The 23,423-nt window shown below is 51.2% G+C and overlaps 1 protein-coding gene across 2 annotated transcripts in view; it reads right to left on the minus strand.

The window, feature by feature from the left end:
* Nucleotides 1-23,423, minus strand: part of LOC138582320 (retinol dehydrogenase 7-like) — a 358,653-nt gene that overhangs the window by 331,272 nt on the left and 3,958 nt on the right. The window lies entirely within an intron of this gene.

The raw sequence follows: 23,423 nt of genomic DNA on the forward strand, positions 1-23,423 counted from the left end.
TGTGGGCTTCCAGCCCCTCTTGCCTTTCCTCGGTTTGGCCCAACTCCTCCCCCTTACACAGGGTTGAGGGAGGAAGGATGCTGCCCCGTTATTTGGACGCCTCTTCCAGCTCTGCTATGTCGTCACATCCAGAACCTTACCCTGAACTGCGCGTGCAACTATCTTCATTGTGTCTACAATGTAACTTATTACTAATCACAACATTGGCTACGAGTGGTCTACCAGTCGGCTGTGGGGCCAGTAAGAGGACTCTCCAGTCCGTTCTTAGGAAGGCAGCGCGAAACTAGAGACCTGGGGCGGGGCTGCGATGATTGAGCTACCTCTAATCACAAAACCAGCAAGGTTGGTTGGGTCACCTTGCGCAAAAGTATAATCCTGTGCACATCAAAGTGATGGCGAGCACTGAAACTTACCTGCAATTGTTGGAGGTCGCCCTGCATATTGTTCAGGGACCGAGGTTCGTGCCCCCTTCTGGTCAAGTCCGTAATGATGACGTCGAGGAACAGTCAACAGTGCGCTCCAAGCATAACCCCTGCAGCCGTCCATTTGCCTTCACTCCCAATTATCTTTGTGCATGCATACAGTTTTTATCCCCCATGAATTGGCATGACACAAGATTTCAATTGGCAAAATTGGCCGCAGTTTTATTTCAATGACAACAGAAGTATTTGTACACAATAGTGACCTCATTCCGTACATGTGGCGCATGCTTGCCGGATTTCCTTAGCTTCCCCCTATACTTGGTATAGTAGGCCCCCAACTCCCCCGACCCATTGTACCTGTTCCTATCCTGCCCGTGCAGGGGTCCGTGGGTGGGGAGAGCGCCGTTTGTTTTGGGGGGGAAGCTGAGCCTTATTTGTTCCTACCAGACGCCCCCGCCGTTTAGGCCCCCAAGAGGCGCTGGTCCAGAAGGGCGAAGACCCATTCCGTTTCCTTCTGGCTCGTCCGGAGTCTATCATTTGTGCTTGGTTGCCCAAACACCGCCAACTTGTCATCCTCTGACCTGGGCGTCCTGCGACAGCGATGCCCAAGTGTCCTCCTCCTTGTATTTCGTGGGTGGGTGGGCGGAAAACGAAATTCCTTGCACTTGTCGGGTAGCGGCGACCGGGTCCCAGTGCAAGAGCGAGATGCCTGGGTCCTGGTCCCGCCTGCTTATATCCCGCAAACCCCGCCCCTTTCCCTTTGTTTGCCCTTCGCGGGCTTTTGGACCATTCGGCTTTTGGCGCCGTTCAGCCCCTTTGTCCTTTGCCCTTCCGGGTGAGGGTCCCCGCTCCCGGCGGCATGACCCCGCAGGGGTTACCCTGCTGCCTCCTCCATTTTGAGGACGTTTTTCCGTCGTCAGCTCCATAACCCCTGCAGCCGTCCATTTGCCTTCACTCCCAATTATCTTTGTGCATGCATACAGTTTTTATCCCCCATGAATTGGCATGACACAAGATTTCAATTGGCAAAATTGGCCGCAGTTTTATTTCCATGACAACAGAAGTATTTGTACACAATAGTGACCTCATTCCGTACATGTGGCGCATGCTTGCCGGATTTCCTTAGCTTCCCCCTATACTTGGTATAGTAGGCCCCCAACTCCCCCGACCCATTGTACCTGTTCCTATCCTGCCCGTGCAGGGGTCCGTGGGTGGGGAGAGCGCCGTTTGTTTTGGGGGGGAAGCTGAGCCTTATTTGTTCCTACCAGACGCCCCCGCCGTTTAGGCCCCCAAGAGGCGCTGGTCCAGAAGGGCGAAGACCCATTCCGTTTCCTTCTGGCTCGTCCGGAGTCTATCATTTGTGCTTGGTTGCCCAAACACCGCCACGCCAACCGGTGGGTTCCCGCCCACCGTTGGCTCCCTCCTTCCACCTTCCTTCTCACAACTCCAGCAATTTGGTGCAAATGTTCCAGAAAAAGAGCTCCATTCCCTTTGGGGACAAGTGCACCCCATCGGCCAAGAAATATTCGGGGTTCTTCCCTTCAATCAGGCCATGCCTGATCTGATGGAAACCTCTGCCCCTGCAGAATTTGGCAACTGCCCCGTTCAGTTTCCTTCTCGATTTCTCTACCGCTGAATGGTTCTCTGCCCCTCTCCATTGCGCCCGAGGGATCACCTCGGACCAGATGATCTCGGTCTCCCCCACCTGCGCCGATATTTCCTGTAGCGAGTTTGTGATGTCTCTCAGCAAGACCCCCCTCCCTAGGCTGGTCAGGTCATTCCCTCCCAAGTGTATCACCAACACATCCGGCTTCTGCTGCCTATTTAGCAGTATCTGCAATTGCCCTTTCAGCTGGGCCCGTTTCATCCCAGGCACCCCGTGCCACAAGATCTTGAATTCTCCTGCTGTCAAGATCTCTTGTTGCTGGTTCCAGCTTGCCTTTGCCCTTGAGATGAATGAGTGCCCCACCACCCATACTCTGCGTAGTTTCCTTCGGTGCACTGCTGTTAAATGACATGGAGGGAACGGCATGGTTATCTTTATACTTTCTCTGGCCTGACATAACGTTTAAAACATCCCGATGACCATCTCCCCAATCTCTTAATGTCCTCCGCCCCCAGTCCCCCGACTGATGCTGAGGTGGCGGCCCCAATCCGGAAAGAATGTGTCCCAAACTGGCCCCCTGCCAGCCCCATCTTTTCCAGACCTAGTGACATCACTTTCTTGAACTGAAAGCGGCTTAGCGCGGACCCATCCTTGTGCGTGAGCCACGGTGCTTCTGCCCCTGATGGCCGCCTCTGTTGCATAAAGTTTGCCGTTGCCGCCACCGGGCAAACCCTGCTTGCCTGAATGGCATGTATGGTCAGCGCCGCCCCCTTTCCTTTCTGATCCGTCTTCGACCTCCTCACATAAATGATGACCTGAGCGCTCCCCACTTGGATGTCCCTGACGCGCAAGAACCCATTCCCTTTGCCGTTCTTGTTTTCCGGCACCAGTTCGCCGATTCTGAGCGCCCCAAAAAATGCCACCGTAAAAGCAGCCGAGAAGAGCACACGCTCTGATTCCTCCTTACATACTTCCCCCAAACATTTAATTAAACCGTGCAATTTCCCAATATCGATTGGCCGCCTTTCGTCTGGTTTTGTTATGCTTTGCCTCGCCCAGCCTTTCATAGCCAGCATGACGTAATGTTCCTTAGTGGGGTCCTTCTCCCCGCGCACTTTTGCATGATGTGCTATGGCCGCCAGGTGATAGCCTACCCACGCCCGGGTTTTCCCTGTTTTCCAGCACCAGCCTATGAATGCTCTCACCGGGTTCTCCCCGGAGTCCCCTGCTAATACCTCTTCCTGGAACTGTGAAAACCGATTCCAACAAGCCCTGTACCTCTTGGTTGTACCGGGTGCCAGGGCGGTTTCCACCAATGCGGTCAGATCGCCCCAATCATCCCCCACCATTGTACCTCGAATGGAGTCATCTCCTCCCTTGCTTCGGGACAGCTCTCCCGGAACCGCTCCCACTGCAAACGAGACAGACAATCAGCGGCCGTGTTTTTCACCCCTGGAATGTGCCGTGCTCTAACCTCAATGTTTAATTCTAACAAACTTCTGGTGAGTTCCCTGAGGAGCCTCAGCACCCTCGGGTTACTGGACGACCCTGCGTTAATGATCTGCACCACCGCCAAGTTGTCTGACCATAGCGTGACCTTAGAATTTTGCAGCTGCCCGCCCCACAATTTAAATGCAACCACTATGGGGAACAGCTCTAGTAGTGTGATATCTTTCGTGACCCCTTCCTTGTGCCATTCCTCCGGCCACGCCATGCCGCACCATCTGTCACCCAGGATAGCCCCAAAACCCAGGGACCCCGATGAATCCGTGAACAATTTGAGCCTCTGACTGCTTGTCCAGTCCGCCCTCCAGATTGCCACCCCGTTGGAACTTGTCAAGAAGCTGTCCCACATCCTGAGATCCTCTTTTACCTCTGAACCCAATCGGACGTGTTGTGCGGCATGTTGTAAACCCACAGTTTTCAGCTCCACACTTCTGGCAAATGCCCTCCCCGATGGTATCACTCTGCCTGCAAAATTGAGGTTTCCCGCCAGTGCTTGCAATTCCCGCAAGGTCGCTTTGTTTTTTCCCATCAGCTCCCGAATCAATCCCCTCAATTTTTGTACCTTGTCCTGCGGGAGCCTACATTCCCCTTTAACTGAATCGATCTCTATCCCCAGAAATGTCAATGTCGTTGCTGGACCCACGGTCTTTCCTGGTGCCAGGGGGACCCCTAGCTGGTCCATTCTATTTTGAAATATCTCCATCAGGGCTCTGCACTCCTCCGTCCCATCTCTCCCCACGAAGAGAAAATCATCTAAGTAGTGCAACATTCCCCCCCCTTTTCCCTCCCGTTTTACCGTAAACTCCAGAAAGGAACTGAATGCCTCAAAATATGAGCAGGAAATGGCGCACCCCATGGGGAGGCATTTGTCATAGTAGTATTTGTCCCCCAACTTAAAACCCAGCAGGTGGTGACTATCCTCATGGATCGGTAATAGTCGGAAGGCTGATTCTATGTCTGCCTTCCCTAACAATGCCCCTTCCCCTGCCGCTTTTACCATTAGTATCGCATCCTCCAGGGAGGCGTACTGCACCCTGCACTGTTCCTCCGGGATGCCATCGTTCACTGATTGACCCTCGGGGAAGGATAGGTGGTGTATCAGGCGGAATTGACCCTCTTCCCTCTTTGGTACCAATCCTAGCGGCGATACCACCAGGTTGCTCATAGGAGGCCTAGTGAATGGGCCGGCCACCCTCCCCAGCCCCACCTCCTTGTCAACCTTCCTTTCCACTACCTCGGGTTGTTCCAAAGCAGATCGCAGGTTGGCCGCCTCCCTTCCTTTTTGCGTACCCGCCCCCGGGATCCTAAAACCCCACCTGAACCCCTGCCATAGCAATTTTGCATCGGCCTTGTTGTGATACTCATTTAGAAAGGGAGTCATGGCACGAAGGCTAACTGGTGTAGGCAATACCCCTTTACTCATACAAACGTCAATCCCTGTTTCCCCCGCCTTGCCTTGTTTTGCCGGCACATCACTCAATGTTTCCTTTATTTTTCTGCTTCCCACCCTCCCTGGGTTTAGCCTCTCCGGGGGTGGCCTTGCGGGGGCCCGCACCACCGCCCCTCTGGTGCTTGTACCTGCATGTCTTCCCGTATGAGCAATACCCTTCTGCGAACCTCCAGCAGACCTCTTGCTCCCCCTGGTAGGCTGCTGCCCGGTACCCCCAGGAGGAGGGCCCGCGAAAGGACCCTCTCCCCCGTTGCGAGAACCCGCCTCTGCCTCTCCCACCCCGAGATTTCTCTCCTAGTGGCTCCTCCTGGGGTTCCCTGCAGGGGACCACCTTGTCCATGTACCCCCCGACATCCATCTCGTCCCATGACATTGCCGGCCATATCTGCATCTTTAATCTAAAGCCCCGGTCATACTCTAACCATCCCTCGCCGCCATATTTCTGCCACAAATCGTGCACGTATTGCTCATATGCTATCATTGCCAGTGCATCCTGCGGGTACCTCTCCAACATTACTGACATATACATCCTGTAAGCTTTCAGCCAGTTGTTAATGGAATGCTCCACCTTGGTGGCCTCCCTGTCCCTTTTCTCTTTTTCCTTTTCTGACAGTTCCTTTAGGCCCCCCCCCGTGGGAACAATCCCCAGCAAGTCGAAGATGTCAATGAATTCCTTCCTCCACAACCTCTCCTTGACCCCCCACGGAATGTGCCACACCAAGGAATTCACCGTAGCCCGCATGGGTGCGAACCCTGGCATTGGCCTCCCATACTGGGTTGTTTGGCCCCACAACCCCCTTGTTTCCCCGCTGATCGGGCCCACTGCTGACAGCTGAGCCGCACCCGGCCCCCCTGTCGAGACCGCTCCAGGCCCTGCCTCACTCTGCATCCCCTGCACCCCTGCAGGTGACCCCGCAGCCAACTGTTGGACCCCCCCAGTGCTTACTGGTGCCCCTGGCCCTTGGTTTGTCCATTCCTGACCCCAAGGGAGCCCCGCCATCTGCACCTGCTGCCCGCCTCCCATAGGAGGGCCCACACTAGGCAGCCCGACAGATAAGAACCCCCCGGGCGGTATCCCCTTCATCTGAGGCAACTGACTTAGTCCACCCGACTGTGCCCAGCCTTGCGTGCTACCGCTGCACCACGGCCCTCCCAGCCCTTGTGACGCCCCCGGCTGCGTGGCTATACCTCCTTGAGACACTCCCCCTACCACCAAACCAGCACTGGACGCAACATTCGGCATTTGCCCCATTTTTCCCCATGCTTGCATGCATTCCATCACCATACCTTTTACCGCCTCCAGGGATGTTGTTCCTCCACCCGCGACATCCACCGTTCTGGTCGCAGGAGTGTTGGGTGGGCACACCCCATTCCCTGGAGCCTCAGCAGGTGTAGGAGCCGTTAAGGCCGCATCCTCCTGCGCCCTCCCCTTCTGTCGTGGTCTCCTGGAGCCGCTGGCCTGCTCCTTGCTCGCTTTGGCCCTGGCCGTCATTGTCCTCTTCCTTTTGTTCCCCTGGGTCTCCTCTTCTTCTTCTTCCTCCCCAAGACTGTGGATCTCGGCCTCGGCCACGGTGGCCTCGCTGCCACTGTCCTGAAACATCAGAGGAGAGTTTTCCACCCTCTGGCTGCGCCCCTCTTGGCTAGGTTGGGCCACCATCCTGGACATCCAGTCTGGGCCATGGGTTGCTGCTGCCATCCTGGCCATCTCCATAAAAGTCGCCAGATCCATTATTTGCTTTCTCCCCTTTGGAGGGAGGGCGTTGGTGTCTGTGTGTGAGAAGAACAAGGGGGGTGGGGGGTTGCCCTGACACCGAGCGACTTTCCTCGCCCCCGGCCCTCTGCCTTCCCACCTGTCCTCCGGCTGCTGCTGGGCGGGCTCACCCGCAGCTCTGCTCCGCCTTCGTCGCCTTGCTCCTGCTCCCGGGCTGCGCGCGCCCGCTCCAGCCGCGGCTCCCGATCAGCTGGGCTGCTCCTCCACGCCCGCTGGCTGTCCTCCACCGGCTGTGCGGTCCCGCTCGCCGGATCCTCTCGGTCTCTGCAGGTCCGCCTCTGTTGCCTCGTTCCTGGTCCCGGGCTGGGCGCGCCCTCACCCGCTGCGGCTCCCGCTCAGCTGGGCTGCTCCTCCACACCCGCCGGCTGTCCTCCACCGGCCGTGCGGTCCTGTCCGCTGGCTCCTCGTGGTCCCTGCAGCTCCGCTCCGCCTTCGTTGCCTCGCTCCTGCTCCCGGGCTGAGCGCGCCTTCACCTGCCGCGGCTCCTGATCAGCTGGGCTGCTCCTCCACGCCCGCTGGCTGTCCTCCACCGGCTGTGCGGTCCCGCTCGCCGGATCCTCTCGGTCCCTGCAGCTCCGCCTCTGTTGCCTCGCTCCTGGTCCCGGGCTGGACGCGCCCTCACCCGCTGCGGCTCCCGATCAGCTGGGCTGCTCCTCCACACCCGCCGGCTGTCCTCCACCGGCCGTGCGGTCCTGTCCGCTGGATCCTCCTCGTGGTCCCTGCAGCTCCGCTCCGCCTTCGTTGCCTCGCTCCTGCTCCCGGGCTGAGCGCGCCTTCACCTGCCGCGGCTCCTGATCAGCTGGGCTGTTCTTCCACGCCCGCCGGCTGTCCTCCACCAGCTGCGCGATCCCGCCTGCTGGTTCCTCTGCCGCTGATCCTCTTCTGCTGGGTGGGCGGCCGCCGGTCCTTCGAAAACGAAATTCCTTGCACTTGTCGGGTAGCGGCGACCGGGTCCCAGTGCAAGAGCGAGATGCCTGGGTCCTGGTCCCGCCTGCTTATATCCCGCAAACCCCGCCCCTTTCCCTTTGTTTGCCCTTCGCGGGCTTTTGGACCATTCGGCTTTTGGCGCCGTTCAGCCCCTTTGTCCTTTGCCCTTCCGGGTGAGGGTCCCCGCTCCCGGCGGCATGACCCCGCAGGGGTTACCCTGCTGCCTCCTCCATTTTGAGGACGTTTTTCCGTCGTCAGCTCCAAAACAAACATTAGCAATGGCAACAGTTTTTTGGATGCATGGAAAAGGCACTTGCCAGGCACCACCATAGTTTTATTAACTACCCATTGTTGGTAGCAGGTGCAAAAAGGGGCGAGTACCTGGGCATCTAATAGCAGTGCCTGACAAAAGCTTAAAACATGTGCACAACCAAAAAATGTTATCTTTGCCAATGATTATTTTAAACAGGACTTCAGTGAAGGACACGCAGATTGCTAAATGGAGTGGCTGAAGGAAGACCTAGTTATACATTTTTATTACACCAGTAGCATATTTTCAGCTCCAATTGAGTCATTTACTCTCAGAAGACTGCTTTGAACAAAAACTGGCAGGCACTTTGAATGCAAAGCCTGATGGTAAGGCTTGATTAAAGCAAGCTCACAGAGTTCCAATGAGGAGGTGTTTTGGGCGGGCAGATGCAGGAATGGGTGAGAATGGCCATAGGGATTAGCAGGGGCAGGCAATGGGAGGGCAAATAACCAAACAACACCTACAGACTCTCTGCCTCTCCTCATATGTCATTCCTCCCTATCTGCACTCCAATGCAATAGTTTCGGCTTACAGGTGTCTCAAGTGGCACCTAATAGACGAAACTAAAAAGGACATTGAGCAAGATGACGTATGACAACGCTGAGTCTTCTGTACCGAAGCCAGGAAGTTGCAGTTTGCATGGATCGTTTTCACAATCTCCCCAGCAGGAACACAGATGGCTCCCCATCACAAGAGTGAAACAAAGGCAGATACGATCATCCGAAACAGGAGCTCTTCGACTGGAAAGGCGACACGAGAAAAACTGGTGTCGGCGAGTAACATTTAAACAACTGTTCATGCAGGAGGAGTCAGATATAGGAAAGTAACTTTGCCAAGGAGATGTGCCTAATTTGTTGTGATATTTTGACTGCCATAGCAGAAGAACACTCTCAGAAGAGATGATTGTGAATCAATTTGACCTTTAAAAACAATCAAATGGTAGACATGCAGTGAGGTGTAGTTCATGTTGCAATGTGTCCTGCATTATTTATGCATAATTATTTTCATTAACTCAGTGCCTTCTTAGTGCATCTAAGCAAACCATAATAAGGATGTGTTGAAGTTTTGCGTCATGATTTCAAAAAGTAACCATATGTATTGAATATGTATAACAGAATAATTGCAATGCAGATGTTATTTCATGTTATTTGAGTATTAAGTATGGAGCATTGATATTTTCAGCATTAAGTTACTGCAACGTTATGCATATTTTATTTTCCCTGGTCAATCAGTAAGATTCTCCATAGTTAGAGATATTATCATCCAGGGACAAACAATTTAAGAGAAATGTTCTAAATATTCATGGACTGTAATACCTATCTGCTATTGTTCATTAGAATGAGCTATATGCAAAAGACAATTTAACACTATAAGAGTATGGGCCTCATTCCGAGTACGGCGGTAGGGGGTTAACGGCACCGGTAAGGATGTCGGTGCCGTTAACCCCCTACCGCCATATTCCGAGGTCCCTTAACGGGTCCCACCAGGAACGGCTGGTCTGACCAGCCGTTCTTAGCGGGACCCGTTAAGGGACCATGGAGCATGTTAGCGGGCCCGTTATTTGCTCCTTCCCCATTTCCATTGAGCCCTATCAGGGCTCAAATGGGAATGGGGGATGGTTTTCTGAATGGGGATTTACCGGGTCCTCCAAGGTTGGAATGACCCGGTAAGTCCCCATTCAGAGACACCGGACCCGCACCCGGGTTTGGAGGCAGCCATGGCGCTAATAGCACCATGGCTACCTCCAAACTCGTAATGACCCCCTATGTCTTTTGAGTGAATGACCCACGGGTGCTTTTCACTGCAGTGCCGTAACAGTTCTTTTCTCCATGGTGGTGTCTTTCGAGCTCCGGTTGGAAGAGTAATGTTTGGTGAAGTTTGATCATTCAAATCCCTCGCCAGTTTTAGTTGTATTTTTAAGGTAAGTTGCCAATTTTTAAGTGTTGTTGGCTAACCTATGGTTTAAGTGCAGTTTGGCAATTTATAAGCAAGGTTGGCAGACCTATACGGCTAAGTGCCGTTTATTTGGAAAAGGCATCAGTATATTTTTGCTCAGTAAGGATTTATAAGAGCAATGCATATCGTAGTATGTTCCGTCATTGATGGAATTAAGATTAAAGTATTTAAGGAAGTCAAGACCCTAAGCTTCTACTTGGATTCTGCTCTCAACCTCAATAAACAAATCAACGCTGCTGTCTCTGCAACCAATTACACATGCAAACTGATTCATGCATGTAAACCTTTCCTGTCCACAGAAAGCTGTATTACAATTGCAAGGGCCTTAATCCTCTCTAAGGTGGACTACTGCAATGCCGTATACTTAGACACAAGCAAACGTAACACTAATAAACTCCAGACTATCCAAAACAATGCCCTAAGAACGACTCTAGGCATCTCCAAAACACAGCATATCTCTCACGTGAGACACTCCACCAAGTGGCTCTCCATAAACGACAGAATCAAGTTCAAATCACTCAACCTCACACACAAATGTCTCTCCAACAAGGCTCCTCTATACCTCACTGATAGATTCACCAAACACACCTCAGCACAACCTATCAGAAAAGCACAATCCAACAGCCTCAGAAGTCCCAACTTTAAACAAAAAAAAACTGGCGGCGCGAGCTTTCCAGTCCTGGCTGTGCAATTATGGAACTCTATCCCTGATTCATTAAGAGCCATATCACCCTTCCACTCCTTCAAGACCAGTGTCAGGAGGTGGCTGCACTCCCGAGACCTGTAATCTCATACGCAAGCATCTGTGTACTTCTTTTTTTTTTAACTGTTTTTATTGGTTTTTGCAACAAACAATAAACAATCAACAATAAACCAACTCCCCCAGCAGTATTTTGTCTTATCATTACATCATTGCGGACATGCATTTAGTGTCTACTGCTTTCCCCTATCCCACTCTCCAACAAGCCTACCCTGCTCCGCCCCCTGCTATTTATCCATTGGAGGTATCTCCTCATCTGTATTCTCCGAGGACTCATCATTTGGTCCCCCCTGAGTGGGTCCCCACAATGTGGACACCAGGTGTTTCCAGGTCGTCAGAGTTTCAGTCTCTTCCTCTCCCCCTCTGTTGGCCGCCTCACTCCATACTACTATTTCGGTTTCGGACCATTTACGGAGGTCGTTCCACCAGACTTCTATCTTGGGTCTGTTAGTTGCTTTCCACCCCATCGCAATCCTGCGCTTGGCAAGTATATAGGCCAAGTCTTTATGTTTACTGACATGTTTCAATTGGCGTGGCCTAGGGAACCCCCCCACCATGCATGCTCATATTGAATCTACTTTCAAATTGATCTCTCTCTCATTCAATCGTTGGGCCACTTCTCTCCAGTACCTCCTTATTTCGGGGCATGCCCAAAATATGTGTATCAGCCCTGCATTTTCTTCCCCACATTTGGGGCACGTTTGTCGTTCCGCACCTTTAAAATGAGAGATCTTTTGGGGGATCATGTATGCTCTGTGGGTTATATATAGCTGTATTTGTTGTAGCCTCGCGTTCCTAGACACTGGGCCTCATTCCGAGTATGGTGGTAAGGGATAGCGGCCACCGCTAACGAGAGCGGTGGCGGTAATCCCTTACCGCCATACTCCGAGTTCCCTTAGCGCCATGGTGCTTCTAACACCTGCTTTTAGCAGGCGTTAAATACCATGGCGCTAAGGGACCTTGATGTTAATTACGCCACCGTAATTTACGGTGGCGTAATTGACGCCTTCCCCACTCCCATTATGCCCTATGGGGCAAGAATGGGAATGGGGAAGGGTAAATGGGGATTGGGGAATTACCGCCCCGCCAACCTTGGAATGGGGCGGTAATTCCGCCAACCACCAAGGCGCTGCCGGTCCGGGTACGGCGTCAACCAAGGCGTTAATAGCGCCATTGGTTAGCGCCGTACTCGGAATGAGGCCCACTTTCTTGTGATACCCTTGTACCCGTTCCCATAGTCCATTCGTCATCGGTTCCCCTGCGTCCTCCTCCCATTCTTGTCTCAGCTGGGTCACTTCCCTCTCCGCACTAGTCTGGTATAGGTTATGTATTGTCCCAGATGTAAACCCATTTCGTTCACCAGCTCGTTGAATCCCTTTAGTGCTCCCTCCTGCCATATGTCTCCCATTGTTGCAATACCCACTGGTTCCCAATGTTTGCGTATCATCTTTCTTAGCTGTGCGTCTCCTCCGGTTAGTGTAACTAGCGGCACTTGTAGGGAGCATGGGGTCGGGTTCTTTATGGTCTGGCACACTTTGTGCCGTATTAACCATCCTAGTTCCAGCATCCCTGAGCCCCCTTTTATTTCACGTTTGGAAAGCCAAACCCATTCTTTTAGGAAGTACGGGGCACAGTCGGATCTCAACAATCTGGACTCTGATGTGGAGTCTTCTGCTAGCCACTCGGTCATGTATCGTAGTTGGCTGGCCAGGTAATAGATCTCAAAGTTAGGCAGTCTAATGCCCCCTTTGTCGTATCTGTTTTGTAGTTTCCATAGGGCTATCCTGTTCCTTGTTTTAGCCCATAAAAAGCCTCTGCATATGCCTTGTAGTTTGACGAAGAAGCGCCTAGGTATCATATATGGTATGTTTCGGAAGAAGTGTAATAATCTGGGTAATACAACCATCTTCAATAGTGCCCCTCTCCGCATCATGGCCAGGGGGAGTTTAGTCCAAAACTTCATACAATTCTCGACATTTGTCAATGCTTTTTTGGTGTTGTGTGTGTGTGTTCAGCCTCTGTTGTGTGGTAGATGTCAATTCCCAGGTATCTGAAGGTATCTATCACCCAGGGTATTGGTAGTACTGGTAGCTTTGCGCGTGGGACCCCTATGTACCATCCCAGAGGGAATATACAGGACTTTTTGGGATTGACTGCAATGCCTGAGAGTGATGCAAATCGCTCCATCACTTCTAGGATATATTGTAGATTTTCTTCTGGGTATCTCAGGTATAGTAACATATCATCTATGTACAACGATATTAGGTGCGGCCTCCCTTTTGTGTAAATCCCCACTTACTCATATTGTTGTCTCAGATATATCGCTAGAGGTTCTAATGACAGAATGTACAACATCTGGGACCAGGGGCATTCCTGTCTGGTGCCCCTGCCGAGCTGCCATCTCTCTGAGATAACCACTCCCTTTCTGACTCTGGCTAACGGTGAGCTGTATAGTAATTTCACCCACTTCAGGTACCCCAGTCCCATCCCATATTCCCTTAGGGCTGCCAGCAGCCACAGCCATTTGACCGAGTCAAAGGCCTTCACTGCATCTAGTGACACGATAGCCAACTCACCAGAGGCACCTTCTGTTTGTTCTATGACGTGATGGAGCCTTCTGAGGTTGTTGGATATGCTTCTGTGTGGAACATATCCTGTCTGATTGGGATGTATTAATCTGCCAATGACTCGCTTCATTCTATTTGCCAACACAGCCGTGAGTATTTTGCTGTCCTGGTTTAGCATAGATAGCTGTCTGTATGACCACAGTCTGTGCTTGGCTTGTTGGGTTTGAGGAGTGGGATGATAATCGCTTCTCGTAGGGATTCCAGCAGTGTCCCTATTTCAAATGCTTCATTTAACGTTGTCAGCAGTGGGGGGAGCACTTCTTTCTTATACATTTTGTAGAATTCACTGGGGAGTCCGTCTGCTCCATGGGTCTTACTGGTAGGTAGTTGCTCTACCACCGCCTCTAGCTCTTCTAGTGTGATTGGGGCTTCTAGGCTTTCCCATTCCTCAGTGCTTATTTTCGGTAAACCAATATCCTCCAAAGTTTCTGCTGTCTCAATCTCTTCCTTACATTCTGCGTTACTATACAATTGTTTATAGAATTCGAGGAACCTCTCATTCACACCCTCTTGGGTGTCTAGCATTTGTCCTCCCTCTCCCCGTATCTCTCTAATAGTTTGTCTGGGGGTCTCACTTTTATATAACCATGCTAACAATCTCCCCGGCTTGTCCCCCTCGGTGTGTTGCCTTTCTATGTATTTTTAATAGTTTAGGTTCATAGTCTCTCCCAATGTCTCATACATTCCTGCTGTAGTTGGGTGATATTTCTAGAGTCCTCCTGGGAGTGACCTCCACTGCTTAGTATTATCTCTAGATTCTCCTCTGTATTCTGCTATTGCAATAGTATGCCTCCTTGCAGTCCCTTGGATTTGGCTATAGCTGCTCCTCTCACCACCACCTTGAATGCTTCCCATAGGGTTCCAGCCTATTCTACACTCCCCGTATTGTTTTCAAAGTATTCTACAATTTCGCCTCTGAGGTCTTCTCTAAACACTGTATCTTTGAATGCCTCTGCTCTAAGTCGCCTGTGATATCCTGCATGGCGAACATGTAATCCAACCGTGTATGCAAGTTTTGTGGGGTTGAGTAATGTGAATAGTGTCTATCATGTGGGTGGTGCAGCCTCCATGTGTCTTCCAACTGAAGATCTCACAGTAGAGGCCTTAGGACTCTGGCAGCGGGGGTGGGTTTATCAAATTTCACACCTGACCTGTCCACTTTTGGGTCCAGCGTGCAATTGAAATCACCGCCCCAAATGACAGTGCACCCTAGGTATGGGCTCATTTTGCTGTATAGGGTCTTGAAATAGGTCACTGTATCTTGGTTCGGGGCATATGTATTAACAATGCACATTTCTCTGTTTTCTATCAGTCCCCTTAATATCACCATCCTCCCGTCTGCTTCGGCCATGGACTGCAGCAGCTGGAATGGGACGTGTGGTGCCATCCAGGTGAACACCCCCCTGGCATAAGCCGAGTACGTTGCACCTATAAGGGTGCCCTTCCATTTTCTCTTTAGAACTTCTAGTTTCTCTTTCGTGAGGTGTGTTTCTTGGATTAGGGCGATATCTATTTTCCGTCTCTTTTAATACATCATGACCTTATTTCTCTTTAGGTAACTATTGAGTCCCGCATCTGTGTACTTCTTCTTGCTGATTACATCCAAGCAAGAAATTGTAACTATTAGAATCTACTTACTGTAAACTTGTACATTGCTGCCACAAATATGTGTATTTACCTGTATATAGCTGTACCACAGCTCCATGTCATGCGTAATTTTGTAAGCTGCCTGCTTCGAATATTATATGTATATATCTGTACTTTTTTTTCCAAGTCTTGTGTAACTATGTAACCTGTTAACGCGCCAAGATGCCCATGGTCCCGGTGCACGCTATAAATGAATAAACAATTACAATTACCACAATGTTGTTGCTTTTGCTAATGCTTGTGATCCAGTAATACAAGCAGTATGCTGTAATAAGATGTTACACAGGGTATACAAGTACTGTCTGAGACTATGTGTCATGACTGGTATATCTGTTTTAGTGAATGAGTCACTGTAGAAAATAAACTTTTTTTTTAAATGTCAGCTATCAGCTGATAAGGTATACCTGTATGTATATACTATTATATAATGTTTAATCTGGTATGTAGGAGTCAACTATATTTTTGGGAGTTAGTGTTTACTTGCAAGTGCAGAAATCTAACAAAAGTATTTGTCTTTATTAGTGAAGATACCTAGGCAACTATCTGGGTGCTCTTGTTTTGCAGTGACAGTTGTGTAGTGTTTCTCAGACACACTCCCAAACCTTAAAAGCTATGCATTAGCTTTAGGGGATAGATTGCCTATATTGGAAGAGAAGAGCACCTTGGTCCATGCCGGTAAAATACCGGCACCGCCTTGGAGGAAAGGGGAATTACCGCCCTATTCCAAGGTACTGGGAGGGACTGGTACTGCTTGGCACAGGCATGTAGATACCAGTAAAGGCGTCGCGAGGAAAGAGATGAGAGAAAACTAGGAAAGTATCCAAATGATCCGGTGCTAACACACTAGCTGAGCGTGGGAGAGCGGTCGCCGGTGGCCCGAGGGAACTGCAGGCCTGGAAGCCCTGCCTCGGCATCCCTAGCGGGCATCCGTGAGTAGATTGTGTTTTTGTTTAAAAAAAATAAGAAAAGTTTCATCTGCGCTCGTAGCGCGTTGTTGTGCCTGCTCTCCCCCTCCCCTCCCACTTCCTGGTTCTCCTCTCCCTCCCGCCTCCCTGCCCGCCCACCCCCCCCTCTGATTGGCTTCTGCCTGCCTCCCTTCTGGACTACTCGACGCCCGCTCCCCCTGCTCGCTTCTTTGTGTAGCTGAGCGTGGGAGAGCGGTCGCCGGTGGCCCCGAGGGAACTGCAGGCTTGGAAGCCCTGCCTCGGCATCCCTAGCGGGCATCCGTGAGTAGATTGTGTTTTTGTTTAAAAAAAAAGAAAAGTTTCATCTGCGCTCGTAGCGCGTTGTTGTGCCTGCTCTCCCCCTCCCCTCCCACTTCCTGGTTCTCCTCTCCCTCCCGCCTCCCTGCCCGCCCACACCCCCCTCCCCTTCCTCTCCTCCCTCTTCCTATAACTACACCCTTTGGGGCAGCCCTCTGCCCGGCAGCCCCCTGCGGCTAAGGGCCCCAAGGCCAAGGGCGACTCCTTCAGTTGCGGCTCCCTGTGTGTCTGCAGGTGTCCGCAGGGGACGCAAGGCGCCTGTACTTTGCCATTTCCACCTTGCGCGGCCCACCCCACCTACACCTGGTCACTTCCTTCGCATGGTGTCTTCACCTCACTGTGTTCCACAGTTGAGGTAAACTTGGGTTTTTTCTCCCCTCGCAGGATTCTCTAACTTAGGTGGCCTCTGTACCTAATACTCATTTACTGTTCTGAAATGTGGTAAACTTGGGTTTTTTCTCCCCTCGCAGGATTCTCTAACTTAGGTGGCCTCTGTACCTAATACTCATTTACTGTTCTGAAATGTGGTAAACTTGGGTTTTTTCTCCCCTCGCAGGATTCTCTAACTTAGGTGGCCTCTGTACCTAATACTCATTCACTGTTCTGAAATGTGGTAAACTTGGGCTTGCCGCTCACGTCCTGCCTGCGTGCTTCTCGTATCGTCTGTCTTCCCGCCCCCACACTCCCTCCTACTCCATGGTGCTCTCTTTCTCACCTATCTTCTCTAACTGCTTCTCTATTGACTATCCTGCTCTCCTCACTAAATCTGGTAGGAAAAAGTTTAAAAACGACATCCTGGTCTCCAACCCAGGCCTCCCTATCGCTGACACCTACACTAGTGCCTGCTCTAAGGAAACTCTCACTGACATCCTCTTTTTCGTGCCTTCACCTGACCTATGGACCCTTCATATGGTCTCTGTGCTCTCTCCTTTTTCCTCTTCTCCCATTAATGGTGGCACCCGTTGGGATGTCCTCTAGGCCCCCTTCCGCTCCTCTAAGGCCATCATTAATGTCTACGCTAATGGGACCGTCTTGGTCCAAGGCCCTCAGGCCAACCTTCACCTCTTTGATAGACGCTTCCCTCGCCTCATCAACTTCCTTTCCTCCCCTGCTGTCCCCCCCTGTCTTCGGCTACCTTGCATCTACCCTCCCTCCCTGCCCCCTCTCGCACTCCCTCTTCACCTCCTTCTTCTACACCTCCGCAGGGCGTACCTCTGATCTGTACCCCTCCCCGGAAGTCCTTCAAGGATGGCAACCTTCTCCACTTTGCCACTCTTAACTCTCGCTCTGCCATCAAGCATTCCTCCGATATCTGTCGCCTTCTTGAGGAACTGGACCTTGACGTCCTCGGTCTCACTGAGACATGGTTCACAGCCAGCTCTGTCACGAGCTTTGACACACTCCTACCTGAAGGTTACAAGATCCTCTCTGTGCCCAGGCCCAACCGTGCAGGGGGGGTGTTGCCCTTATCTTCCCTGAGTGGATTCCTGCCACTGTCACTCCTACGCATACCTACTCCTCTTTTGAATGTCTTGTCTGCCGACTCTCTCTCTCTCCTAGCCATTCCCTTACCGTGGCTACTATCTATCGGCCACCTAGTCAAATTTCCTCCTTCCTCTCTGAGTGGGCTGACCTCTCCTCCTCACTCCTGTCCTCTACCACTCAACTCCTCTTTCTTGGTGACTTTAACATCCACCTAGATGCCTCCTGTCCCCCCACTGGACTCTTTCGTGACCTCTGCGACTCTCTCTCACTCTCTATTCTCCCGTCTGGGCCTACTCATTCTGCAGGGCACACTCTTGATGCTCTGATCTCTTCTGACCTTCCCCTCTCTGTCCCTCTCTCCACTCCTCTCTCCTGGAGTGATCACTTTCTCCTATCCTCCCACCTCACCCTCCCTACCCCACAGGCAAAGCCACCCTCATTATTGCCACCCACCTTCTCGGTCATCCGACCCATGAAGCGTGTGTCAGTTGCGGCTTTCGCTGCCATCTTCTCGCCCCCCCATCCCCCTTCGGCTGACTCCCACCCTGACACAGCCCTCTCCTTGCTCCACTCTGCTATATCTGATACTCTTGATATCCTTGCCCCTGTCATGAAAATCCGCCTGAAGCCCAAAGCCAAATGTAACTCCTGGTATGATTCGGATCTCGTCACCCTAAAACGCAAGTGCAGGGTGGCAGAGAGGAAATGGCGTGCCTCATGTTCATCCTCTGACAAACTGGCCTGCCGCCTGCTCCAAAGGCAATACCGTCTCTCTGTTCTCACCAAGAAGAGAGCCCTTATCCAAGCCCGCATCTCTGCGGCATCTAACAACTCGGCTGAACTCTTTAAAATCTGCAAGGAGCTTGCCAACCCTGCTGCAGTCTCTACCTCTCCTGTCCCCTCCCAGGCCCTCTGCACTGCACTGGCCTCCCACTTCATCTCTAAACCTCAGGACATCCTGTCCTCACTCTCCTCCTATCACCTCCCCCCCTCTCTTCCCTGCTCTTCCTCTGGCCCTTCTGCAGCCACCCCTCCTCCCTCCTTCTCTGCCTTTCCCCTTTTTTCTGCTGACGAGGTTTCCAGACAAGTTCGATCTATGAAAGTCTCGTCTAAACAGATTCACCCCTGTTCCTCCAAAACTATCAAGGACCACATTGACTCCCTGGCTGACTTTTGCAACCACTCCTTCGCCTCTGGAGTCTTCCCATCCCCCCTCAAGCACTCCCTTGTGCACCCTCTCCTTAAGAAACCCTCTGCCGACCCCTCCTGTCCGGCTAACTATCGCCCAATCTCCATCACTCCCTTCCTGGGCAAGCTCCTGGAGAAACTGGCCATCTCCCAGCTTAACCTCCCTGCTGAAGCTGTTGATAGTCTCCATGACCATCAATCTGGCTTCAGAGCGGCCAGAAGCACGGAAACTGCTCTCCTGAACATCCGTGAGGACCTGCTCTTGAACCTCGACTCCAACACTACGTGTGTTCTCATTCTGCTCGATCTCTCTTCTGCCTTTGACACTGTCAACCATGCCATCCTGCTCAACTGTCTCCGTGATAACCTGGGTATCACTGGTCAGGCTCTGGCGTGGCTGACCTCTTTCCTTTCCAATCGACCCTCCCAGGTCCAACTTGGGTCCTTCCTCTCTGACATCTTTTTCTCCACCTGTGGCGTTCCCCAGGGATCTAATCTCTCTCCCTGGCTGTTCAACCAGTATCTGGCACTCCTTGCCCACCGCATCGCCGCCCTCTGCCCCAACTTTCAGTGCTATGCGGACGATACCCAGCTCATTTTCAGGCTACCCTCGGCCTCCTCCTCTCCCTCCCTCATCTCTGACTGTCTGTCTGCTATCCAGGAATGGTGTGCTGCCAATGACCTCTGCCTTAATGCTAGTAAGACTGGGATCCTACTCATCGGCACACCCACTCCCTCCTTCCCTGCAGCTCTCTGGCCGGCCTCTCTTGGCCCTCTTCCTGCTCCTACCTGCAAGGCAAAAAACCTCGGGGTCATCTTCGACTCCACACTCTCCTTCTCTCCTCATATATCTGACGTCTCTAAGAAGTCACATTACCAGCTGCACCTCCTCAGAGGTATTCTTCCCTTCCTCTCCTTCCCCCAGAAGCTCACTGTCTCCCGAGCCCTGGTTCTCTCGAAGCTGGACTACTGTAACAGCCTCTATCTTAATCTGCCTGCCTCCACTCTCCGCCCTCTGCAACTCATCCAGAACAGAACTGCGAGACTTGTCCTTGGCCTCAAGCCCAGGGACCGTATCTCTCCACGACTGAAATCTCTACACTGGCTCCCAGTGGCTGCGAGGATTAAGTTCAAAACCCTCTGCATTGTCCACAAGGCCTTCTGGGGCCTAAATACCTTCAACTCTCTCTTCCAAATATCTTCCTTCCCGAGCCCTACGCTCATCCGTCTCCAACTCCCTCAGGGTCAGCCGCTTCTCGAAGCAACGAGCTGGGGGTAGATCTCTCTCCGCGGCAGGGGCCTCCCTCTGGAACTGCCTCCCTGAAACTTGAGGAGAACCATCTCCGGTTCCGGAAGCACCTCAAAACCTTCCTCTTCACTTCTGCTTTCTCTCTCCCTCTCCCCTGCTAAATTCTTCACCAAAACTGCACTGATTCTGCAACTGGGCCACTCTCACCGACCTCAGTCCTGGGCCCAGTCACTCTTCACTTGCACTGCCTCCCTGGCAACCCCTGCACTGCGGGACTGTCTCTGTATCACTACAGCCCCCCCCCCCAGCACTTGTCTGCACTTACCTTGCACTTGCCACCAGCTGGCCCTATTTATTTATTATTTTATTTCTATTCTACTTATTTGTACTGCACTCCCCCCTCCCCCTTCCCCTTGCACTTTTTCCCTTCCCCCTACCCCTGCACTTGCGCGGTCTGAATGACACCTGGCCTAGTAGGATCGTTGTCTGTCTTCCCCTTGTTCCCCCCTCCCTGCCTCGTCGCGCCTTGAAACACTTGTGTATAGGCGCGTTACAAATGCCATATCATATCATATCATATCATAAGGTTGGCAGGGCGGTAATTCCCCCTTTCCCCATTGCCCTTCCCCATTCCCATTTTTGCCCCATAGGGCTCTATGGGAATGGGGAAGGCACTAATTACGGTGTCGCAAATTGCGGTACCGTAATTAGCACCCTGGTCCCTTTGCATGTTGGTTTTTAACGCCTGCTAAAAAGCAGGCGTTAAAGTACCAACCCGCAAAGGGACCTCGTAGTAAGGCGGTAAGGGTTTACCGGTACCGGTGCCCTTACCGGTAAACCCTTACCGCACTACGTGTAATGAGGCCCATTATAATTCAAATAAACCCTTTACCTTTAAAAAAAATGCATTCGATGCTTTTTTTTCAATGCATTTTTTTCTATGGTAAGGCATTTGATGGTCTTGCATTCGATGCAATGACTAGATACCCATACTAGGCATCCTGAAATCAGACAATGGTCCTCCATTCACCGGACAGGACTTCAAAGCATTCTCTGAATACATGGGTTTCACCCATTACTGCATCACTCCACTGTGGCCGCAAGCGAATGGCACAGTGGAGCGCTTCATGGGAAACGTGAAGAGAAGTGTACAAACCGCCAAATTGACGGGGGAACCAGTAAAGAAGCTTCTCTACCAATTACTAAGGGACTATCGAAATACCCAACAGTGTACCACGGGGAAAACACCCTCTGAAGTAATGTTCGGCCGGAACATAAGGACTCGACTGCCACACATGACCAGTCCCGAGGAACACTACAAAGGGGATTCCGAAATGCGAGAGCAGGACTCAAGACGCAAGGAACAAATAAAGAAACAAGCAGACAGAGACAGGAGAGCCCAACCGAGCACCCTGGAACCTGAAGACACACTCATAGTTCGCCAACCACACGGAAGGAAGGCAATGGTTGCCTTCGATAAAGAACCTCTGACAGTGACTCCAGTAAAGGGCTCCCGGGTCACGGCTGAGGGTGCGACAAAACACATCACCCGAAACTCCTCGCACTTCAGACGCATGCCAGGCATTATCCCGGACATAACTCCCAACTTTGATGACGCCACCGCAGGTTGGACTCATCCTATGAAGGAGATGGGGAGGATTCATGTGATGAGCGAGCACACTCAAGTCCTGAAGACAATGTGGAGCCCGAGCCTGTGAGAGTGATTGGTCGACCGCAGCGAGCTCACAATCGACCTCAACGTTTGATTGAGATAATGAACTAGAGACCATTGTGTTTAGTACGGGAGGGTGACGTTTATACACTGCAAATGTTTCCCTTGTCACGTGTTGGGGACAAGGAGTTGCAGGAAGGTGAGGGGCAGAGGCGGGAATGCCAGCAGTTCCAATGGAGAGTTGATGGAATAAAGACATATTCCCAAATCCTCTCGTTTCCGTCTCATCCCTCAAGCGTGATTCAGTGAGAGAGTGTGGGGGTTGCTCAGGCGAGGCCGAATTGGAGGATACGACAATCATCCATTGTAATGGAAATACACACATTCTTGCCAACATTCTGTGACCAAAAAGATGTAGGATTTTTCAAGTTTAAAAAATAATAATTCGCTTAACAATGACATCACAGGAAAATACAAAACATACATTGTTGGCACCATTGAAGCATTCTAAAATAAACAACCTATCAAACAGCACAACATGGAAAGATATTCAAATGTTAAACATTTATATTTCGTAATGGTAAGTTAACACCAAACAATTCAATTACGTAGATGGTAATCACACAGAGCTGGTAGGCAACGTTTGCCACTGCTCTGTAGCAGCAGCCTGGGCAATACATATGGATTCTTGCAGTGCAAGTTGAACACTGAATGTCATGGAGACTGATACCCCCTTCAGTCTGATAGGCAAATGCTCTGTGATGGTGTTACGCTCTGCCACTTGCCTTCACTGATAGTTCACCTAAGGGTTGTACAGCAAGAGTGCAGGAGAGAGTCACGTAGCTGTCAGGTCAGTGGATTGGTCGAAGCCTAAAGTAATCACTTACCAGCCCACTGTACAGACAGACAAATTAATGTGTTGCATGCTTTGTCCTGGGTCGGTCTCAAGCAGTCTGCCTTAGAGTCACATAAATTACCTGCCACTATAAAAAGCAGGAGGATCTGTCACTGAAATCTGTGGGCGGTCGGACTGCTTAAAAAGCAGTAGCCTACTGCCTAAATCTGTAGGGATGGCAAGAATGCTTAATGTGACGGGAATTTAGATACCATGGAATGGGGCACTAGTCCTTGTACTGATATATATATATCCACACAGAAATTCCAGGGGAAAGGCTCAAGCTCACATATGCTCTCTATATACAAATCCGTTTCCTTTTATATGGTTGGCTAGAGCCACTTCTATGAGCCAAAACTAAAAACAACACTGTTCTGTAACTTCTGTTCAGAAACCATCCAGTTCACACTACTCAGATCCCCACAAGGGTACTATTAAATCGACAACAACCCAATATAAACCTCACTGCAGCTTCCATATCAGATCCAGCTGCTAGGCAAGTTTTCTCTGTAGATTACCGTCTTTGTAGCTCAGTAACATGTAATTTTCTCGTGCCTGAAACTTCTGGCATATTGATTACTTTATATGTTGTAAGAGCCAGTATAGCATGCATAATACACATAGCACGAAGTGCATTTATTCCAATACCTGTAGTATATTACATATAATTCTTGCAGCGACCTATGAATT

Source organism: Ambystoma mexicanum, chromosome 3q, assembly GCF_040938575.1.
Source record: "Ambystoma mexicanum isolate Mex_15411 chromosome 3q, UKY_AmexF1_1, whole genome shotgun sequence".
Lineage (NCBI taxonomy): Eukaryota > Metazoa > Chordata > Amphibia > Caudata > Ambystomatidae > Ambystoma > Ambystoma mexicanum.